Here is a 24,853-nt window from a genome sequence, read left to right as displayed (position 1 = left end):
CACAACATGGTGTTGTCACGTGCCCCGTCCTGAGTGACACGGCCAGCAGGCCGGTAACTAATATAACAGGATGCAGCACGTGTAATTGTCCTATGTGACGCGGCCCGCAGACTGGTAACTAATACAATAAGACAAGGGAATAGGGAAAACCTGGGTAACAATAATAATGATGGCCCTGCAATAGGGAACGGGGAAGTGGAGACCTCCTGCACTCCCCTGAGTCAGTGTCTCTACTCTCCTAACGTTCCCTAGGCCGGTTCCGCACCGGGCGCTGATCAGGATACCTAATATCCCTAGCTCGCCCTGCACCTAAACCCTCACTAGGGAATAGGTCGGTGCGGAAACTAATCCCACCACTGCACTAAACACACATAAGGAAAAGTGACAAAACAGGGGAACACCACTTAGCTTTGCTCTGTTGCTTACACTCCCAGCAACAGAGCCCACCACCTGCGTGCATCTTTTCCTCCACCGAGTCCAACATCTGGGTGCACTGTCCAGCAACGGGGTTCAGCACCTGAGTGCAGCTTCAGCAAAAGAGTCCAGCAACTGAGTGCAGCTCTACGCCATAGCTGCCACTCCACCAAGCTTTCCACGAACTCCTCGCTCGCACCATAGCTGCCACTCCAGGACTCTGACTGAGTTGTCCTGGACTCTTCTCAGCACCATAGTGCAGCCTTGGAGCAACAGAGTCCACACCTGTATGCAGCTTTCCAGAAACAGAGTCCAGCAAATGAGTCCAGCTTTTCTGCCAAAGAGTGCAACATTTTGAGTCCAGCTTTCCGCAAGCGAGTCCAGCATCCTGAGTGGAGCTCTACACCATAGCTGCCACTCCACCAAGCAATGCCAGCCCTCCTTGTAGACACCATAGCTGACACTCCACCAATCCATGCCAGCCCTCCTTGCAGACACCAAAGCTGCTACACCAGCACTCTGACTGGGCTGCCAGTGACTCTCCTTCAGCTCCATTCTTTACCCAGGCTTGCTTGCAAATGAGGAACTTTCACCAACAGTGATTAACACACCTGATACTATTTTATAGAGCAATCACACCTGTTACACAATCACGTGCACAAACTAAGGTAACCAGAGTGCAATGACCCTCATGGCCACTGGGGGGGAAAACCACCTTTGGCACACAGCCAAAGGAAAAAAAAAGGTTACTTTGTGCATTTAATCAGTCAGATCCAACCTGGATCGTGACAGGTGTCCGCTAACAATTGGAGCTAATTTTCCATTCAAAAAGTCAAATGGCGCTCCTTCCCTTCTGAGCCCTGCCGTGCGACCAAACAGTGGTTTATGACCACGTATGAGGTATTGGTGTACTCAGGAGAAATTGCCCAACAAATTTTAGGATCCATTTTATCCTGTTGCCCAGGTGAAAATGAAAAAATTGATGCAAAAAAAAATTTTGTTGGAAAAATTAAAATGTCCATTTTTTCCTTCCACGCTGCTTTAGTTCCTGTGAAGCACCTGAAGGGTTAATAATCTTCTTGAATGTAGTTTTGAGTAGCTTGAGGGGTGCAGTTTTTAGAATGGTATCACTTTTGGGTATTTTCTGCCATATAGACCCCTCAAAGTGACTTCAAATGTGAGGTGGTCCCTAAAAAATGGTTTTGTAAATTTTGTTGTAAAAATGAGAAATCGCTGGTTAAACTCTCTGGTTTAACAGAATTAAAATTCAAAATTTGAAAATTGCAATTTTTTCTCCAAATTTCTGTTTTTTTCACAAATAAACGCAAAAATTATCGACCTAAATTTACCACTATCATGAAGCCCAATATGTCATGAAAAAAACAAATCTCAGAATTGCTAGGATGCATTGAAGCGTTCCTGAGTTATTACCTCAAAAAGGGACACTGGTCAGAAATGCAAAAATGGCCAGGTCATTAAGGTCAAAATAGGCTGGGTCGTGAAGGGGTTAATAAACTCTTGGGTTGCTTTGGCTTTATGTTTTGGGTCATTGTCTATCTGTAGTATGAAACGACGACCAATCAGTTTGGCTGCATTTGGCTGGATCTGAGCACACAGTATGGCTCTAAATACCTCAGAATTCATTTGGCTGCTTCTGTCCTGTGTCACATCATCAATAAACACTAGTGACCCAGTGCCACTGACAGCCATGCATGCCCAAGCCATCACACTGCCTCCGCCGTGTTTTACAGATGATGTGGTATGCTTTGGATCATGAGCTGTACCACACCTTTGCCATACTTTTCTCTTTCCATCATTCTGGTAGAGGTTGATCTTGGTTTCATCTGTCCAAAGAATGTTCTTCCAGAACTGTGCTGGCTTTTTTAGATGTTTTTTAGCAAAGTCCAGTCTAGCCTTTTGATTCTTGATGCTTATGAGTGGCTTGCATCGTGCAGTGAACCCTCTGTATTTACTTTCATGCAGTCTTCTCTTTATGGTAGATTTGGATATTGATACGCCTACCTCCTGGAGAGTGTTGTTCACGTGGTTAGCTGTTGTGAAGGGGTTTCTCTTCACCATGGAGATTATTCTGCGATCATCCACCACTGTTGTCTTCCGTGGGCGCCCAGGTATTTTTGCATTGATGAGTTCACCAGTGCTTTCTTTCTTTCTCAGGATGTACCAAACTGTAGATTTTGCCACTTCTAATGTTGTAGCAATTTCTCGGATGGGTTTTTTCTGTTTTTGCAGCTTAAGGATGGCTTGTGTCACCTGCATGGAGAGCTCCTTTGACCGCATGTTTCCTTCACAGCAAAACCTTCCAAATGCAAGCACCACACCTCAAATCAACTCCAGGCCTTTTATCTGCTTAATTGAGAATGACATAATGAAGGGATTGCCCACTCCTGTCCATGAAATAGCCTTGGAGTCAATTGTCCAATTACTTTTGGTCCCTTTAAAAACAGGGTGGCACATGTTAAGGAGCTGAAACTCCTAAACCCTTCATCCACTTTATCCAATTTTAATGTGGATACCCTCAATTGCTTAAAATCTGAACTTCAGCTGTATCTGAATTGTTTTGTTTAAAATTCATTCGTAATGTCTAGAACCAAAATTAGGTAAAATGTTGTCTCTGTCCAAATATATATGGACCTAACTGTAGAAGAACTAGCAGCAAGAGTAAATCATAGTTCTGTTAAATTTAATAATATTTGGAGATATTGGTCCCAATTTAGGACACAATCATTCTTTCACTCAGTAATTTCATTGTAATTCTTTATTAGACACTTAAGGTACCGTTACATTTAGCAATGCACCAGCGATCCCGAAAACAATACAACCCGGTCTGGATCGCTGGTGCATCGCTAAATGGTCGCTAGTGAGCTGCCACACAGGCAGATCTCACCAGCGACGCAGCGATGCTCAGCGGTCGCTACTTACCTGTCACACGCAGCGATGATGACAACTTCCGCCTGTGTCCATGTGTCGCTCGTCGGCGCCAGTGGGACGCCAGCGAGAAGAAAACGGCCCAGGAAGTTCTCGCGCGATCAGCGATATCCAGCGGGGGGGCTGGTCGTAGGTAAGTATAACATGTAGCGAGATCGCTAGCGATATCGCTGTTGCGTAACAAAATCGGTGACGCTTTAGCGATATAGCTAGCGAAAGGCCCTTTAGCCCAAGGTGCTATCCCCACTCCTAATCCCCTTCTCCGCCACTTATCCCCCTGCCCTTATGATCCCTTCCTATCTTTCCTTTCCTAATCTCTTGTTGATTCTCGTCAACAAAAATTGAAAACTGCAACTGTCTATAAATTCTTTTGATTGCAGTGATTGAAAATTTGCCTCACAAAATAACTTCTGCTGTCTCTATTCTGTATTTGTACTTCTGTATTTAGTACTGACTTGATTGTGTTCTCAACAACTGTATGCTATTTGCAAATTTTCTCAATAAAAAGAACATTGAAAGAAAGTGACATTTAAATTAACCTTTTCCCGAGACGCGCCATATATGTACTTCTCTGCGGGAGGTGCATTCCCGCAAAGAGAAGTGTATGTACAGCGCAGCCTCACGCTTAGCCAGGGCTGTGGAGTCGGTAAGCCAAACCTGCGACTCCGACTCCGACTCCTCAATTTCCCTTACACCGACTCCGACTCCAACTCCGACTCCGACTCCACGACTCCGACTCCCACACACATTGCTTATATTTAAGTGAAAAATTTATTGTAGTACAATGTGAACCTCAGACATTTAATCATTTTTATGATCCAATAATCAAGATATTTAGATAGAACAGAATATATATTGGTGTACTACCCGGTTTTCATTCTTTTTGGTACAGATACGATTTGGATAGACAGATATGGATAAATGGATAGATAGAGCAGATTTCTAATCTGCTTTTGCTATTGAAAACATTATCTATGAGCTCAAAAACCTTTCAGGTGATGCAGTTTTTTAAAAAGATGATCAGCTTTTGCAGCTGAAAAACGTATCCTCAAAAAACACAGGAAAAACGCTGTGTGTGAATGTAGCCTTAGATCAGGAATATAACAGCCATTTATAGGACATTTCATAACTTTCCCAAACTCCTATGAAAAAATATTCAGCACATCCTGCATTGAATTACTGTACCCAATTTATTATATATTTTAGGAGTCCAACTCCGACTCCGACTCCACCAAAATGAGCACCGACTCCGACTCCGACTCCACGACTCGAACTCCGACTCCACAGCCCTGCGCTTAGCACCACGACGATCGTGTGCGGGTGTCCGCTGTATGTGACAGATGACACCCCGCAGCAACGCCCACGATCTGTGCTAGCACCGAAAGCGGCATTTAACCCCTCTGATCTCGCAGTCAGTGACAGCGGCATAGAGGAGCATCGTGCAGGGAGGGGGCTCTTTGTCCTTCACTGCCTGTCAGATCTTGATCTGATTCTCTGCAGTGAAGAGTATCAGATGAGCGATCTGATGTAAAATAGTAATGTCTCACATACTAGGACAATGTAAAAAAGTTTAAAAAAAATAATAGAAAGAATGTATATTAATATATATATTATATATTAGAATGTGTACAAATTAGAAAAAAAAATCCCTAAAGAAAAAAAAATTACCAATAAATACATGTAAATAAAAAAAACAAAATAATAAATGTTCACATATTTGGTATCACCGCGTCCGTGGCGACCTGCTGTATAAAACTGTCCCACTAGTTAACCCGTTCAGTGAACACTGTAAAAAACAAACAAACAATGCTTTTGTGGTGCCCCTGAGGGTCCAGTCTCCACAGATGTACTGCAGCTCAGCCAGAGGGGTTGAGAGGGGGTGAGATAGAATTACCTCCTTGCTTCCCTTCCTCTAATTAGTCTCAGTGTATTGATGTTTACATGTGCTAATGTTTGGTAATTTCCTATGTTGATGTTTGTGGTACTGCTACATAGTAATATGTATTACCGCTCACATTTATGGTACTGCCATATTCATACATGTGTTACCATTCTTTGTAGAACTATGTATATTATAATGTGTTCCTTTAATGTAATACTGTATATACTTTAAAGTAATAATGTTTAGTAATGTTCATGTACAGTTTAGGAAAAGTGAAGTATGTACCCTTCGGACAACAGACGGGGGCATCATAGTGTTTGTTGTTCTTTATTACTAAGTGTAACTGTAGTACTTGCGGGAACCACTAGATGGGGCATACTAGTGTGCACTGTAGGTGTAGTTCGTAGTAAGTGTATAGAGGGTTAAGTGTAGGAGGGCGTTCCGGGTGATAAGACAGGAGTTTTTAGGAAGTTAGTTCAGACAGGGCCAGGGTGCCTGAAGTGTCCGCATGGGCTATAGGCCCAGGACGGCTTGGCAGCCAGACAACATTCAATAGCTACAGTCCACATTATCCAAGGCCACTGTGCATCATAGTGGCTGTGGACAGTACAAGAGAAGATGTGGCGACTCATAGCCTGGGCGGATGCCTTTAGGGCAGGAATCCCAATAGGAAGAAGAAGAGCAGCATCCAATCCAGGTGAGAAATAGTATAAATTTATTCAGCCATGAAGAAATGCAACGTTTCAACCACCAAGTGGTCTTTCTCAAGCATATAAAGCAGCATACATGGCGGTCTTATATAGGCCCAGATGGCCAATCAATATCAGATACCCGCCCAATAGACAAAAAACAACAGTAATACATATAAAACATAATGACATACAGTGTATATGGAAAGATAATGTTACATATAAAACATCATTAAAAACACTAATAGAAATGACGCAGTGTAAAGAAACATATACCTATTCACTTCTCTAAAGAGGCCAATCATCACATCGCATCCTCCGTTGTCCTAGCAACCTCTGGCCAATGAATCATAAGCTAACGACTGGTATAATCAATCACAGTGCAAAGCCAATTACATCACCTCTTTGAAATCGGCGCCGAAACCAATAGCCTATAATAGTTACCAGCACATAACCTCTTGTTCCCAGCATTCCCGAAATCTTCAGCAGCCTAGACGAGTTGCTAAACTGCATCGATGCATCTTCATGGCTGAATAAATTTATACTATTTCTCACCTGGATTGGATGCTGCTCTTCTTCTTCCTATTGGGATTCCTGCTGTCCGACTGGGTCTTTGGACTTTGAGCGTGCGTCCCCCTGATCCTGTAAGTGCTGTTTGCCATTTTTCCTATTTATGAGACATTTTGGACCCTGGCTTACGGGCACCGGATCTACTAGATGGAATTTATTAATCCAGAGGTGGGTGAGCTGGATAATGCCATGACTTTTTCATATACTGAGGATGATGCATTACGGATCTTATCCGGATCCCAGACAGATATGTCATTTTTGAACAAACCGACTACTGATATGCTTAAGAGGAAATATGAAAATGAGAAGAGGAAACTTATTTCCTTTGAATTGCATGTTACAACATTATGTGAATACTACAAAGTACATAGAATACCACGTGGGTTAAGACCACATTTACGTCCGACTTTGCTTGCGGACAATGCAATGTTTTGTAGCCGGTTTGAGTCTATTACGAATAAATATGCTTTTGACTTAATGCTTCTTAATATTGAGTTTCTTCGACTAGAGATGGAGGTCATTAGGAAATCTATCATTGACCTTGAATTACAGCTAACATCCCAGATGACTACACAGGAGATGGATATCGTCAAGACCCAGTTGGATGAAAAATTATTGAAATACCGGGCTGATATTGAAAAGACCAAGAGAACGAAGTGGTTTCGGGATGCTGAGGACTATAAATCTGGACATATTTTCTCATGGCATATGAATACAGGGTCTTTTTCCTTCAGGAAAAGGGAGAGACCAATACAAATGCGTAAACGAAGAAAACCACAAGATAGACAACATCGCAATTTTGGATTCACTACAGCTGAGTCTGATTCTACAGATGATACAAACATGGGTGCCTCCTCTTCCTCCTCTGTTTTTTTAGGGAAGCACAGAACCGATACAATAATGGCAAAAGAAGGTTCCGGCGTGGTGGCAGGAAGCATGGGCGAAAGAAGAGACTTGCAGAAGCAGGTGAAGGGTCACAATCCCTCAATGAGGACTTGCAATATGGAGGGGAGACGGAAAGGCCTGTGAAGTTGGATAATTTGGTGGTCAATATCTCCTCTTGTGAGTTATCTAAAGTTGATTGTGACGTTTTATCGAAAGGACTGTCATTTTGCCCTATGAATTCTCCCGATTGGTTTGGGATTGAGTGTGATCTCTTTTCGTTCTTTAGGAGACTTCGGTTAACTTCCTTTTTTGCAGGGAAACAGGTGATATCGGATTCTAGACCTGTTGATGATTTGTCTTTGTTTACTCTTCAGAGTGTTGGATTGCACTCTAAGAGTAATTTTCAACCGCCTGCCAAGAATAATTTTGTGGAGTCATATGTTCAGCTGGTTGAAAGGGATGTTGCGCAGTTGAGAAAAAATACTCGCCAGTTTGGCAGACATAACCTCAGTTTGGCTGAGAAACAGGCTGTACAGAGATTATCTGGTAACGCGGCTATTACAATCAAAAATGCTGACAAGGGTGGGGCGGTGGTTGTAATGGATACTAATAAGTACAAGGCTGAGATTTTACAACAATTGTCAGATGAGGATGTCTACCTGAAATTAACTGGTGATCCCACTTCTCGGTTTCTTGGTGAACTGCGCTTTCTGGTTGATGATGCCTATGCTGAAGGGTTGATTGACCAGAAACTGCATGATTTTTTGATTGTAGACAACCCGATAACACCAATCCTATATACTTTACCAAAAATTCACAAAGATCTCTATAATCCTCCTGGACGCCCAATTGTGTCCGGGAGGGGTTCACTTTTTAATAAAGCGGCCATTTTTTAGGATAAAATTTTGCGACAGTTTGCTACTTCAGCACGGTCTTATATTATGGATACTAATGATTTTTTGAACAAGATTAAGGATGTGGAGGTTGATTCTGATACAATTTTAGCCTCATTTGATGTAACCTCATTATACACGTCTATCCAGCATGATAAGGGGTTGGAGGCTGTCGATGTGGTGCTTTCAGGCTCTAGCGTGACCCCAGAGTGTGCACAGATGATTCTCTCTCTGTTAGGTTTCATCCTCAGGAAGAATTATTTTCTCTTTGGGGATGATTATTACCTGCAGATTAGGGGTACCGCCATGGGGTCCAATGTGGCCCCGACTTATGCAAACATCTATATGGCGGTATTTGAGGATCGTTTTGTGTACAATTCCAACTTTTGGGGTCACGTTCGGGCCTGGTGGCGCTACATCGATGATGTCTTTTGTGTATGGGATGGGAGTTTGGAGGATTTATGTAATTTTCAAGTTGAGTTGAACAGTGTCTATCCAGAATTGAAGTTTACTTTGACACAATCCCCTACTCAAGTCCAATTTTTGGACACTTTGGTATACAAGGAAGGGAATGTATTGTGCACGGACCTATATGTGAAAGAAACCGATAGGAATAGTCTTTTGCTTTTTAGCAGAAATCACCCAAGGAAGATGGTAGAGTCCTTACCCTGGAGTCAGATGCTACGAGTACGTAGAATAGTTAAGGCTGAGAACAGGTTAAATAATAGACTTGATGAGATGTGTGAAAAATTTGTTAATAGGGGGTATCCAGTGAGGCAAGTCAAATGTTTTAAAGATAGGGCTATGAACTTGTCAGCTGATGATATCTGTCAGAAACGGGACAGGATGTCCATTAAACGGGTTCCATTTGTATCTACTTTTTGCCCTATTAGTAATAAAATCAATGGGATTCTAAATAAACATTGGGATGTATTGCGGAAGGGATTACCTGAGATCCCTGAGTTTACTATCAGACCCATTTCATCTTACCGACGTGGACGTAATCTACGAGATACATTGGTAAAGTCGGATGTGGGGTCTAGTAAAATGTTGTGGCAATTAACATTGGGCCCCTTGACTATGGGTAATTTTCCGTGTCTTGGATGTGCCTGTTGTGGGAATATGATCAAAGGGGATTGTTTCTTTCATCCACATACCGGAAAAAAATTCTCGATTAAGGAAAGGTTTACATGTACCTCCAGTTTTGTTGTCTATATGACTGTCTGCCCATGTGGGTTGATGTACATAGGGGAAACTACTATGGAAATCAGGGCACGTATTAGTAAACATAAGAGCACTATTAGAACACAACTTTTGGAACTTCCAATACCGAAGCATTTAGTCGATTGTAGACATTCTGTGAATCAATTAAGATTCAGGGTGATTGATGGGGTCCCACTATTGAGACGGGGTGGCGATAGGATTACATTGTTGAAAAAGAAAGAACTGAGATGGATTTCGATCTTGGGTACCCTTCAACCGAAGGGTCTGAATCTTGATTATAATTTGAAGATTTGTACTAAGTAATTCGTATGGGTCTTGATGCATCATCCTGTGGTTTTTCAACAGTGTTGATTGGTTTTAATTTTTTGCTTTTCTTTTTTCGTTTCTTCAGGAATGATGCGGTGGAGTGACTGGAGGACATGGGGACTGAATTTCCCTGAAGATTTGTTGGTCTATTTATGTAATATCATATTGTTAATTCCCCATGCCCTCTTGCCCTCTTTTTTGTTTGAATATGATAATAAAGATATGATATGTTAAAATCATCAAATTGGGCTATTTATAGTGTCTTCTATTATCATTGTCTCTGTGGCTAATCCTCTTTTGGGCAGCCTTTTTTGTATGATGACCTTGTTGTTATTTTTTCCTGATATGGAATCACATGACGGTATCATGTGATTGGTGACCATTGTTATTCTAGTGATGGGATCAGTCATGTGATCGCCTGAGTATTACCTTATATATAAATTATATTTATATATTGAATTCTCTATGCTACTATATTAAAAATGCTAGTGTATAGGTTTGATATCTGCATTGATGTGGGGTTTATTATGGTGCTGGTTATGCAATCTTTCTCGGGATTTTGTTGAATGTTTCGTATGCTCCTGCGCAGGCGCGGTAAGTTCAGTGACGTTTGTTGCTATGGTTTCCACTATGTGCGATGGCACCGATTATACGCCCGCTCTCTTGGTCTTGTGCGCCTTTGCGCAGGCGCGGCAAGTGCAGTGACGGTGGTTACTATACTATTCCCTAGGCGCGATTGCACAGACGCGTGAGTAGCATGATATAATACCGCGGGATCTGTGGTTGATGTGACCCTCTAGGAATTTGCCAAGCGCCAATGCGCATGTGCGAGATCTTGATGGTATCGCGGGATCTTTATCCCTGCGCTGCCTTTGTATGCCACAGCATCGATGCAGTTTAGCAACTCGTCTAGGCTGCTGAAGATTTCGGGAATGCTGGGAACAAGAGGTTATGTGCTGGTAACTATTATAGGCTATTGGTTTCGGCGCCGATTTCAAAGAGGTGATGTAATTGGCTTTGCACTGTGATTGATTATACCAGCCGTTAGCTTATGATTCATTGGCCAGAGGTTGCTAGGACAACGGAGGATACGATGTGATGATTGGCCTCTTTAGAGACGTGAATAGGTATATGTTTCTTTACACTGCGTCATTTCTATTAGTGTTTTTAATGATGTTTTATATGTAACATTATCTTTCCATATACACTGTATGTCATTATGTTTTATATGTATTACTGTTGTTTTTTGTCTATTGGGCGGGTATCTGATATTGATTGGCCATATGGGCCTATATAAGACCGCCATGTATGCTGCTTTATATGCTTGAGAAAGACCACTTGGTGGTTGAAACGTTGCATTTCTTCATGGCTGAATAAATTTATACTATTTCTCACCTGGATTGGATGCTGCTCTTCTTCTTCCTATTGGGATCCCTGCTGTCCGACTGGGTCTTTGGACTTTGAGCGTGCGTCCCCCTGATCCTGTAAGTGCTGTTTGCCATTTTTTCTATTTATGAGCCTTTAGGGCAGGAGTCTGTTGGAGTGAGTTCAAGGAAATTGGAGCTTCTAAGGGTATATTTCCACTTGCCAGATTATATCCGGATTAGCTGTGGGTTGAACGCGGCGTACAGCCGCAGCGTTCAATCCACAGCGTCCAGATGTTACAGCATAGTGGAGAGTATTTTATGAAATCCCGTCTCCACTTTGTGTGTGAACACGCATCTGGCGGCCCTGCGTTTCCAGATATGCGGCGCATCTTTTTGGAGCACAGCATGTCTATTTACCTTGCGGAGACGCTCCGCAAGGTAAATAGTCTAATCTATGTATACGATGCAGCGATTCCGGATGTGTTCAATGAGCACTTCCGGAATCACCGTGCGTACAGAAAAGAGCGGCGCTTTGGGCAGAGTTGGGTTTCCGCTGCATCCAAAGTGCTGCAAGGACGCAAGTGGAAAAATACCTAAGACGGTCCGGTCTGTACATGTACTGCAAAGAAGCGACAGCCAAGCAGGGAAAGATGAGGAAGCAAGTGAATTCCATGATGTGCCAACTGTGGATATAATGTGTGAAGTATTAAGTAAAGAGAATGTTCAAGTTATCCTGGAGTGTGTCTCCATTACTGGGGGTCGCCTGGAAGAGGAACCGTCGCCGCCTAGGAAGTGCCTGGGGGGACCTGAACCTGGAGATGCAGGTACTCTAAGAAGAGGGATACAATTTTCTGTGAGGGAAGGTCAGGACACAGATGCTTCAGTGTCTCTGGTCACGACTACAGTCCTGGCCTCCGCTTACATTGTGGTATCCCACTCTTGGGTAAGGAGGGGGGCACTACCCGGTACCAACACACTAGCACCCAACATCACACCTCTCCAGGCCAGGGGGAACTAGGTAGAGGGTGTGAGTGAGGAAGTAGATAAGGGTAGGACAGATGGAGAGAAAACTGACAATTGGTAGTGGAGAGTTGTCATGGTAACATGAGTCAGTTGGAGCAGGTGTCTGGAGTGGAGAGGAGTGATGGAGAGGGGCTCCAGTGGAGAGAAGGGATCCTAGGGGCCAGGGAAGTGAAGAATCCACTTGCGGCGCCCGAATCCACGCCGACCGTAGTCGGGTGGAGGGACCAGGTTGCAGTTGGGCCGGCCCTAGACTAGTGAAGAGACTGTAGGACTCAGCTACTGATCTGGAGGCTGTAGTATCTGTATGTGCGACAGTCAAATCCACAATTGCTAAAAAGGCGGCCACATAGGGTCAAGGGGACCAGGAGATCGTCGCCCGACAGGACCTGAGGCAGCTGGCTTGGGACTGTGTGTGAGGTGCAAGGCAGGAGGGCATGAGCCACCGCAGAGAGATGACCTGGGAAGGTACACAAGAAGGGGGTACTGGAAAAGTGCACTCAAACTACCTGAGAGCTGGCTGGACCACTGACCCGGAGGACACAGCACCCGGCTGGTGATTGTAACCTAAAGACTGTGAGTAGAGTGTGAAGACTGCACCTTGCTGTGTCCTCAGATTTATTTACTGCGTCACCTGCCCAGCACTACAACAGTTACCATCATCAAATTAATCCTATAACTGCCCTGGGGCCCACTCTACCTGTGGAAAGCTGTAACATCTCTCCTGCGTAACCAACCTCCCCAGTGGACCTGAATCGCAGCGTCGGCCATCTATTGCCGAACACAGCGGGTGGCATTACAACTTATGCCCCTATAAACTTTTCCCCTTAAACTTTATTGCACGCCAAGGGCCACGGACCGGGTCACTGCTGCCGTGAAATCCCCTGAAGAACTGACTGGCTGGGACCGAGTAACCCCGGCTCAAGCAGGCGCTGCACTTTATCATCATACCGCCGAATAAAAAGTTCAATAAAATGCAATCAAAAAGACTGATATAAATAAAAATGGTAGCGCTGAAAATGTCATCTTGTCCCGCAAAAAACAAGCTGCCATACAGCTCCATCAGCAGAAAAATAAAAAAAAGTTATAGCTCTCAGAATAAAGCGATGCAAAAATAATTATTTTTTCCATAAAATAGTTTTTGTGTAAAAGGGGCAAAACATAAAAAAGTATACATGAGGTATCGTTGTAACCGTACTGACCCGAATAAAGCTGCCTTACCAATTTTACCACACGCGGAATAGTATAAGAAAAAAAAACAAAACAAAAAGCAATTCCTAAATTGCTGGTTTTTGTTCATTCTATCTCCCAAAAATCAGAATAGAAAGCGATCAAAAAATGTTATGTGCCCGAAAATGGTACCAATAAAAACGTCAGCTTGTCCTGCAAAAATCAAGCCCTCGCATGACTCAGCCAAAATATAAAAATATAGCTCTCAAAATATGGTGATGCAAAAACCAGTTTTCCCAATAAAAAGAGTCTTTTAGTGTGTGACAGCAGCCAAACATAAAAACCAGATATAAATAAGGTATTGCAATGACCCAAAGAATATAGCCGCCTAATCACTTATACTGCACGAGGAGCGGCGTAAAACATAACTAAAACCAATTCTTCACATGCTGTTGATTTTTTTCATTTTGCCTCCCAAAGATCGCAGTAAGGCTCGGATCAAATTATCCTGTGCTCTACACTAAGCGCTTACGCCGGGGTTTCCTTGTAAATCTCTGAGGCAGATGGAGGCACTGTGGATGACGTCAGACCTGTGATCCAGCGGTGTTCGTCTTCTTAGAATTGCACAGAAGTGTCATCGACCACAGTTTTGTGCACTTCTGAAAAGGACACCGCTGAACAGTGGCCAAACTGAGTCCAAAGTAAATCTACTGCCTCATTATAGTGAATGGCTCAATCGGGGGTTTCATCTGTCACGTCACTCAGAAATATAGATGGAAACCGAAAAATAAGGCTAAGTGCACACATAACGGAACTCTCGCGGAAATTATCGCGAGAATTCCGGAATTCCATTCCGCGGGAAAATCGCATTTTAAATTCCCGCGATTTTCCCGCAGAAAAACTAGCATTTTGCAAGCGTAATTAGCTTGCAGAATTGCTAGCGTTTTCCAAGCGATCTGGAGCAACGCTTGGAGAACTGATTGACCTGTTGGTCACACTCGTCAAACATAGTGTTTGACGAGTGTGACCAACTTTTTACTACTGAGGCCGCCTATGCGGCATCAATAGTAAAAGATAGGATGTAAAAAATAACAATAAAAAAAAAAATATTGTTATTCTCACCTTCCGACGTCCAGCGCTGCCTTCCCGCCTCTCTCCACGCTCCCAGACCCAGTAGTCCTTTGCGCGAATTACCGCAATGACGTCTGTTCTCGCGGGATCGCGATGTCTCACGGTCATTCGCAATGACGTCGCGCGAATGACCGCGAGACTTCGCGATCCCGCGAGAACGGACGTTATCACTCGCAAAGGCTTACTGGGACCAGGAGCGTGGAGAGAGGCGGGAAGGCTGCGCGGGATGTCAGAAGGTGAGAATAACATTATTTTTTATTTTAAATTCTATTTTTTACAGGGATATAGTACCCAAAGCCCGGAGGACAGTCTCCTCTCCTCCGGGCCGTGGGTACCATCCGCAAATGTTCTGCTTACTTCTCGCATGGTGTGCACAGCCACATGCGGAAAGTAAGCAGAACAATGCATTCCTATGGGTGCGGGATCGCCGCGATTCTGCGAAATTAATGAGCATGCTGCGTTTTTTACTGCGAAGCCATTCCGCCGCGGTAAAAACCGCAGCATTAGCACAGCATTGCGGAATCCCATAGGAATGCATGGGATGCTTATTTTTCACATTTTCGCGGCAAAATCGCGCTTAAAACCGCCGCGGAAACACGAAAAAAAACGCCACGTGTGAACTCAGCCTAAGTGTTCAGCATAGAGCGCCGGATAAATGTGATCCCAAACGTTATGTAAAATGTTCCCAATAAAAGCTTCAACTCAATCCACACAAAAAAAAAAAAAAGTTAAATGGAAATATAGAGCCACGTTAATGGTGCACAAGGGCTCTGGAAAAGCTAAATGGCTCCTCGCTCCCTGAAAGAAATTCAGCGAACTCTCTGCTCCCAAATCCAAATGCCGCCTCCCTTCTGAGCCCCAGTGTGCCTAAACCACATATAGCGCCCATATGTTTGGCATTTCTGTAGTGATGAGAGCCCGCCTAATTTACGGGTGCATGTCTTCAGAAGCATGAGCTAGGCATAATGTTCTGGTGACTGCAACGGCAGTGTGCAATTTTCACTCGGCAACATCCACTACTGCTTGTTTCTGGAAAACACCCATGGAGTCAAAATAGTCTCTACATCTGTAGATAAATTGCCATTTTTACCTATTTCCCAGTGTGAAAATGTAAAACTTGGGGCTAACACAATCTTGGTGGTAAAAATGTAAATTATTTTTTCTTCAATGCCCAATGGTATAAAAGTCTGTGTCACACCTGTGGTATCAATATAATCACTGCACCCCTAGATGAATTCATTGAGAGGTTTAATTGGTAAAATGGGGTCACTTATGGGGGATTCTGCTGTTCTGGCACCTCAGGGCCTCTGTCAATGTAACATGGCACCCTCAAACAAGTGCAGCAAAATCTGCACTGTAATATGGCGCTACATCCCTTCTGAGCTTTGCATTGTGCCTCAAAAGTAGTTTTCGACCACATATGGGGTATCAGTGAACTCAGGAGAAATAGCACAACAAACTTTGGGGTCCATTTTCTCCTTTTGCCCTTGTGAAAATACAAAATTTGTAGCTAAAAACGATTTGTGGAAAAATGTGATTTTTTTTATTTTCACGGCTTAACATTATAAACTTCTGTGAAGCACCTGGGGGTTCAAGGTGCTAAATACACATCTAGATAAGGTCCCAAAAGGGTCTAGTTTCCAAAATGTAATTTGTGGAAGGTTTCCACTGTTCAGGCACATCAGGGGCTCTTAAAACGTGACATGGCGTCCGCTAATTATTCCATCAAATTTTGCATTCAAAAAAGTCAAATGGCGCACCTTCCCTTCCAAGCCTTGCCATGTGCCCAAACAGTAGTAATCCCCCACATATGGGTTATTGGTGTACTCAGGAGAAAATGCACAACAAACTGTGTGGAGCAATTTCTCCTGTTACCCTTGTGAAAATAAAAAAAAAAAAATTAGGTCTAAAGGAAACTTTTTATGAAAGAAAAGTAAAAAATTTTTTCCTTCCATATTGCAAAAATTCCTGTGAAGCACCTGAAGGGTTAATAAACTTCTTGAACGTGATTTTGAGCACCATTTTTGGGAATTTTCTGTCATATAGGCCCCTCAAAGTCATTTCAAATGTGAGGTTGTCCCTGAAAGAAATAGTTTTGGAAATTTTGGTGTAAAAATGAGAAATCGCTGGTCAAATTTTAACCCTTATAACTTCCTATCAAAAAAAAAATATATATGTTTCCAGAATTGTGCTGGTGTAAAGTAGACATGTGGGAAATGTTATTCATTAACTATTTTGTGCGATATGACTGATTAAGGCCTGTTTCACACATCCGTTTGTCACCAGTCAAAATCCGCCGTTTTGCCTAAAAAACTAATCCGCCATTTTTCTTGGCGGATCCGCTTTTTTCCCCATTGACTTGCATTAACGGCGGATTTTGACTGACGGTCGTCCGTTGCATCCGTATTTCTGCGGATCTGCCAAAAGTTTGGCGTCCGCTGACATCACTGGAAGGACAATGCAACGTTTTTTGTGTGGCCGGATCCGCATTTTTCCCACTTGCTGGAGATTTAACCCTAAATCCTGTTCTGTCTGCTGGAGCAAATCTCTCTCTCTCTGCCCGCTCTCGGCTCCCGGATCCCGCGAGATGCCTGCTCTCGGCTCCCGGATCCCGCGAGATGCCCGCTCTTGGCTCCCGGATCCTGCTTCATCGGCGGTATTTTTTCTTTTCAGCGCGGTTCCTTTAACATTCCCATATCGGCAGATCCCGGTGCACCAATGGTCCGGTAGCTCCCGTTGGTGTTTCATCGGCCAACGGATCCGTTCTCCGCCTTTTTGGAGGCTGCCAACTGACACGATAAATGTAAGTGTGAAACAGGCCTTAAAGACACTAAAATTAAGTTTGAAAATTGCATAATTTTCTAAGTTTGAACCAAATTTCATTTTTTTTTCACAAATAAATGCAAGTCATATCAAATAAATGTTACCACTATTATAAAGTGCAACATGTCACAAGAAAACAATCACCAGGATCTGTTGAAGCGTTCCAGAGTTATGGCTTCATAAATTGACAGTAGTCAGAGTTGTAAAACATGGCCTGGTCAGGAAGGTGAAAACAAGCTTCGAGGTGAAGGGGTTTTCCCACCAACAAAGTTAATTTTAAAGTTGATTTTAGTCAATAGATCTTGGAATAATAATGATTTCCACAATTGGATGTGTTGAAATAAAATATTCCGGTGCTGAGATAATCTTATAAATGTGCCCCTGCTGTGTACTGTGTAATGGCCGTGTCTGACTGTATAGGAACATGGTCTGATCATACCACAGCTCCTGGGCAGGGGAGGAAGCAAAAGAGTACAGACAGCACAGCACGGGATCACAGCTGATTATCTCTGTCAGGTAAAATATTTCCCTGCCTGTTTTTAAAAATGTTTCACCTCACAGAAATCATCATTTGAAAGCTGTCTGATATGTTTTTACATACAAAATACTTTTATTGCTAATAACTCCAGAAAAGGAGAGGCAAAATTAAGAAAAAAAAAAATTTTTAATCCTCTCTGCAGCTACTATTACATCTTATGTTCAGCTCAACATGAAACATTTGGTAAAAGGTCCTCTTTAACCATTCTTGTGAACTTTTGAATATGAGCTTAAAGCGGTATTCCCATCTCCAAGATCCTATCCCAATATGTAGTAGGTGTAATAACATTAGCAGATGCGTCCAAGGAAACATGTAGCTTTTGATTAGCAATGTCACAACCCAGGTGCAGGACATGGCAGCAACTTAGGTATCCAGGCTTACGGCAACTCACAATAGTGAGAGTTATTTAGTTGCTAGCGTTTGTAACCATGGATATCCAAGTTCTTGTAATGCTTGCACATGGGGTAAGTGACATAGCGAATCTGAAGAACTATATCACATTTCTAATTGGTGGTATTTGCTTATTACTACACCTACTACATATTGGGATAGGATACTGGAGATGGGAATACCCATTTAAGTCATTATCTTGCAATAGGATCCATTTTGTTTGACTCAAACTTTATTTTTTTTTTGGTTTTGGGAGCACATTTTTGCTCTAACAGAATCAAAGCCTACAGTCCAAAAGACAGCAAAATCGCATCACAAACATGATACTGGTATGCAGGATGTACAGTGGGTATGGAAAGTATTCAGACCCCTTTACATTTTTCACTGTTTCATTGCAGCCATTTGGTAAATTCAAAAAGTTCATTTTTTTCTCATTAATGTCCATTCTGCAACCCATCTTCATTGAAAAAAACCCAGAAATGTAGAAATTTTTCTAAATTTATTAAAAAAGAAAAAACTGAAATATCACATGGTCATAAGTATTCAGACCTTTTGCTCAGACTCTCATGCGTAAGTCACATGCTGTCCATTTCCTTGTGATCCTCCTTGAGATGGTTCTACTCCTTCATTGGAGTCCAGCTGAGTGTAATTAAATTGATAGGACTTGATTTGTAAAGGCACACACCTGTCTATATAAGACCTCACAGCTCACGGTGCATGTCAGACCAAATGAGAACCATGAGGTCAAAAGGAACTGGCCCAGGAGCTCAGGGACACAACTGTGGCAAGGCACAGATCTAGCAAGTTACAAAAGAATTTCTGCAGTACTCAAGGTTCCTAAGAGCACAGTGGCATCCATAATCCTTAGCCTAGGTTCACATTGCATTCAGGAAGTCCGTTTAACGGATTGCGCTACATCGTGACGTAGCGTGGTGTAACGCAATTCGTTAATGCTGCCATTTACTTCTATTAGGAGCGCATCGCTAGCGCATGCCATAAATCGGCATGCGCTAGCGATGAGCCGTCATTCTGTGATGAACCCTCAAACGCGGGCTGCAGCGTTCGGGGGTCAATCACCGCTAGCGGTATAGCATAACGTTATCGCGATGGCTTTATGCAAATAGCGTTAACGCAGTCCGTCAACCCTATGCGTTGAACGGACTGCTTTCACGCAATATGAACCTTGCATTAAATGGAAGAAGTGTGGGACCACCAGAAGTCTTCCTAGACCTGGCTGTCCAGCCAAACTGAGAAACCGTGGGAGAAGAGCCTTGGTGAGAGAGGTAAAGAAGAACCCCAAGATCACTGTGGCTGAGCTCCACAGATGCAGTAGGGAAATGGGAGGAAGTTCCACAAAGTCAACTATCACCGCAGCCGTCCACCATTCGGGCCTTTATGGCAGAGTGGCCCGACGGAATCCTCTCCTCAGTGCCAGACATATGAAAGTCCACAGAGCTTACTAAAAAACAAAAAAGCTAAAACAAAAAAACAACACACAACAAACACACATGAAGGACTCCCAGACTTTGAGAAATAAGATTCTGATGAGACGAAGATAGAACTTTTGGTGATAATTCTAAGCAGTATGTGTGGAGAAAACCAGGCACTGGTCATCATCTGCCCAATACAATCCCAACAGTGAAACTTGGTGGTCGTAGCATCATGCTATGGGGGTGTTTTTCAGTTGCGGGGACAGGACAACTGGTTTCAATTGAAGAAAACATGAATGCAGCCAAGTACAGAGATATCCTGGATGAAAACCTCTTCCAGAGTGCTCTGGACCTCAGACTTGGTCAAAGGTTCACCTTCCAAGACAATGACCCTAAGCACACAGCTAAAATAACAAAGGAGTGACTTCAGAATAACTCTGTGACCATTCTTGACTGGCCCAGCCAAGGCCCTCAAATAAACCAAGGTCCACCATCCAACCTGACAGAACTGGAGAGGATCTGCAAGGTAGAATGGCAGAGGATCCCCAAATCCAGGTGTGAAAAACTTGTTGCATCATTCCCAAGACAACTCATGGCTGTACTAGCTCAAAAGGATGTTTCTACCCAATACTGAGCAAAGGGTCTGAATACTTATGACCATGCGATATTTCAGTTTTTCTTTAATACATTTGCAAAAACTTCTACATTTCTGTTTTTTTTCAGTCAAGATGGGGTGCAGAGTGTACATTAATGAGAAAAATAATGAACTTTTTTGAATTTATCAAATGGCTGCAATGAAACAGAGTGAAACATTTAAAGTGGTCTGAATACTTTCCGTACCCACTGTAGTTTGGTTTCATCTTTCTAACTTCTTCCTAGCATTTTGAACTGTTGAAGCTGGATTGCCAAGGTCTTTGGAAGTAGTCTTATACCCTCTACACTGCGCGTGCTTGGTGATAATAGCATATCTGGTCTGCTCAGACTGGTCACGTCCTTGCCGTTATGAAGAAATGAGGAATAAAATTGGTCTTTTAAAAAGGGGATCTGTCTACAGTATTTTACCTCCAAGCTATTTCAAAGACAGACATGTCAAGCAACACATCTTATGAGGGGCTGACTCACTCAGCTGTTTCCAAAGGTAGACACAAAAGCTTCTTATGGTAAATCACCTGCTGGTCTATTGCGGGACAGCATAAACCTTAGCAGGGTTCAGCAGAGTAAACATGGCGTTTCTGGCATAGAAGCAAAACAAAGATAATATATTAAAGTCCAATTGTGTGGGGAATTTTGCATGCTCAGACCACCATGAGTCTTCAGCTCCACCTTGAACCACTCCTCTCCAAACCACAACACACTGACTACTTCTCAAGTCCAGCAGCTTAAACCCAGACCATGTGACTGATCACATAACTGTGACATCACAGGTCCTGTCAGCACAGGGTGGTGCCGACTCTGCAGGTGGACATAAGGTGGGCATCTTCCCACCGACTCTGTAGATGTCCAAATAAATCCAGCCCATGTATGCAACTTTAACTTATCCCCCACAACACGTGGTATGCTGGAGAACAATACTCTCATTTCACATCACTGACGCCATTACACGCAGTGACACATATCTCCCCTCATATACCGTGCCAATCAGTGACCCTATAACAACCTTTACATGGCCAGTCTGTTCTGGTTACTGAAAAATCATTGTTTGATTACATATGCAGATGAGACTGCATATCTGAAACCTCTGTCACTCCAGCTCTATTCCCCAACCAGCACTGCCATCTCCTGCTTGACTGATGGCTCATTTGCCAGACGAACACAGCATAGAGGTTGTCAGTCAACCAGAAAGAGAGCACTGGGCAAGGAATATGGAGATGGAGTGACAGAGGGTTCAGATGTACAGGCTTCAAAGTGCCCTGGATGAATTTGCACCCCCTATAAATAGAACACCACAACACAGACGGTGACAACCCTGGCACACCCTGCAAACACGTTTCCTGCAGCTGTGCTCCAGGTGCGCCCAACATCTGTGGAGAAAATCCAATCTACACGAAGATTTCATCCATTATAAGTTTATGATTAGAACATACAACACTGCCCTTCACCTCTCAAAACAAACTTATTTCAACACCCTCATCACCTCACTGTCCAATAACCCGAAGCGTCTCTTTGACACTTTTCATTCTCTACTCAACCCAAGAGTACATGCCCCAACTACGGAGCTCCGAGCTGACGATCTGGCCAATTACTTCAAAGAAAAAATTGACCAGATTCGACAGGAAATTATCTCCCAATCACCTCATACCATGCACTGTCCTCCCTCCCCCACTGCATCTAGCTCACTCTCTGATTTTGAACCAGTTACAGAAGAAGTAAGCAGGCTCCTTGCATCTACTCGCCCAACCACTTGCACCAGTGACCCATTTCCGTCACATCTCCTCCAGTCCCTTTCCCCTGCTGTCACCCCTCACCTAACTAAAATATTTAACCTCTCTCTCTTCTGGTATCTTTCCCTCCTCATTTAAGCATGCCATCATACATCCACTACTTAAAAAAACCATCCCTCGACCAAAACTGTGCCGCTAACTATAGACCTGTCTCTAATCTCCTGGAACGCCTGGTCCACTCACGTCTTATCCGCTATCTCTTTGATAACTCTCTTCTCGACCCTCTCCAATCCGGTTTCCGCTCTTTACACTCTACCGAAACTGCTCTCACTAAAGTCTCTAATGATCTACTAACAGCTAAATCAAATGGTCATTACTCCATGCTAATTCTCTTGGATCTCTCTGCAGCATTCGACACTGTGGATCATCAGCTCCTCCTCACTATGCTCCGTTCCATTGGCCTCAAGGAGACCTTTCTCTCCTGGTTCTCCTCCTATCTCTCTGACCGCTCCTTTACTGTATCTTTTGCCGGTTCCTCCTCCTCTCACCTTCCCCTTACTGTTGGGGCTCCTCAAGGATCGGTTCTAGGCCCCTTCCTCTTTTGCTTGTACACTGCCTCTATTGGTCAAACAATTAGTAGATTTGGTTTCCAGTACCATCTCTGCTGATGACACCCAATTATATGCTTCTTCTCCTGACATCACGCCAGCCTTTCTAGAAAACACCGGCGATTGTCTAAACGCTGTGTCTAACATTATGTCCTCACTATATCTGAAACTGAACCTGTCAGAGACTGTACTCCTTGTTTTTCCTCCCTCTACTAATGTACCTATACCTGACATTGCCATTTCTGTGTGTGGTTCCACTATTACTCCCCAGCAACATGCCCGCTGTCTTGGGGTCATACTTGACTCCGAGTATTCCTTTGCCCCCCACATTCGATCACTGGCTCGCTCTTGTCATCTGCACCTCAAAAACATTTATAGAATTCAACCTTTTCTTACTTTTGACTCTGCAAAAACTCTTACTGTTTCTCTTATTCATTCTCGTCTTGACTATTGTAACTCTCTTCTAATCGGCCTCCCTCTTACCAAACTCTCCCCTCTCCAATCTGTCTTGAATGCTGCAGCCAGAATCATATTCTTCACCAATCGTTACACCGATGCCTCTACCTTGTGCCAGTCATTACATTGGCTACCCATCCACTCCAGAATTCAGTATAAACTTATCACCCTCACCCACAAAGCCCTCCATGGCTCAGCAACACCCTACATCTCCTCCCTTGTTTCAGTATACCACCCTACCCGCGCCCTCCATTCTGCTGATGACCTGAGGTTAGCATCCTCAATAATCAGAACCTCCCTCTCCCGTCTCCAAGACTTTACACGTGCTGCACCAATTCTTTGGAATGCACTTCCCAGGTCAATACGATTAGTCCCCAATCCCCACAATTTTAAGCGTGCCCTGAAAACGCATTTATTCAGACTGGCCTATCGCCTCAACACATTAACCTAATCTATCCCTGTGTGGCACAGCCAAAAGTTTTACCATAACCAGGTTCCCCGCATCATGTTCCCACATGCTTTATACATCCATTAGCCCTCTGTGTCTGTACTGTTACACACTTAACATTTTGGCTGGTCCATACAATCAGGGCAACTGTTACCACCCACCTTTTGTGTTGATTATTGTTATGCTGTAATGTCTATTGTCTGTACAAATCCCCTCTGAAATGTAAAGTGCTGCGGAATATGTCGGCGCTATAAAAATAAAATTTATTATTATTACAGGCTAATTTGCTTATCAATGCAAATGCTGATTTCTTAGTAACTGAGGAACAGACTGGCCATGTAAAGGTATTGCTTGTCTTTTCTTTGAAAGCACTACATGTACATATAAATATAGTTTTTGGAGGTGAAATCTTGCTGACAGACTACCTTTAGACATAAAACCCCCACCATTCATAGGCTAAATAAACTCATATGAGCAATGACAACATGGGAAGGCTAGTTTCTAATCCTAGGTTAGTCCGATTTTATCCTTAAAGGATTGTCCAACGAGCAATGTACATTTTAACCCCTTCACGACTGACCTTAGATGTATCAATACACCCTGGTTGGGAAGGACTTCCTGGTGATTTTGTGCACACAAAAGCTATGCACGTGCAACAGCCGCCAGGTGTTCAGCGAATCTGACAGATAACACCCAGTTCCCACTGGCAGCTTAACCCAGTAAATGCTACAATCTCTCCTCTCTGATCGGTGCCCCAGCGACGTCATCGCCAGGGGCCAATTGTTGCCAAGGTGACCCGATGTCGTCATGATGACATCTGGGTCACCATGGCTAGCAAGCGCGCTAGATCATGCACAGAGCATGGTCTAACAAGCTTGTGCCAGTGCAGCACTGATATTATAAAGAACTGTAATGATTCTGTGTTGCATTACTTTTTAACAGCGATCAGAATGGTAAAAGTGAAAGTAAAAAAAAAAAAAAGTACACATTTGGAATCGCTGTGTGCGGAACAACAGGACCTATTGTATAAAAAGAAAAAAAAAAAAAGGCAAAAAATCTAAATAAAAATGGTTGGAAATGTCATCTTGTCTTGCAAAAAAGAAGCCACAATTCAGCTCCATCAGTGGATAAAAGTTTTTATTGTGTTAGGCTAGTTTCACACTAGTGTATGGAGGAGCTGCGGAGGAATGCGGACTTAATCCGTGAAGCTCCGTCCACCTCCGCACCTCCTACAGTCAGCTCCACCTCCGTCGACATGCGGCCTGCGTACCCTATCTTTAGC

At 43.3% G+C, this 24,853-nt stretch overlaps 1 long non-coding RNA gene across 1 annotated transcript in view; it reads right to left on the bottom strand.

Moving 5' to 3' along the window:
- LOC141055764 (uncharacterized) overlaps positions 1-24,356 on the bottom strand; it is a 51,181-nt gene extending 26,825 nt beyond the window's left edge. The window contains exon 1 of the long non-coding RNA XR_012221529.1: positions 24,152-24,356. This is a non-coding gene — a long non-coding RNA (uncharacterized lncRNA). The remainder of the gene's footprint in view (positions 1-24,151) is intronic.
- Between the last annotated feature and the right edge of the window lie 497 nt (positions 24,357-24,853).

This window comes from Dendrobates tinctorius, unplaced genomic scaffold (assembly GCF_039654945.1).
Source record: "Dendrobates tinctorius isolate UK_male_01 unplaced genomic scaffold, ASM3965494v1 ptg000191l, whole genome shotgun sequence".
Classification (NCBI taxonomy): domain Eukaryota; kingdom Metazoa; phylum Chordata; class Amphibia; order Anura; family Dendrobatidae; genus Dendrobates; species Dendrobates tinctorius.
Note: the sequence above shows the minus strand (reverse complement) of the source record. Positions and strands in the feature narration are given on the sequence as shown.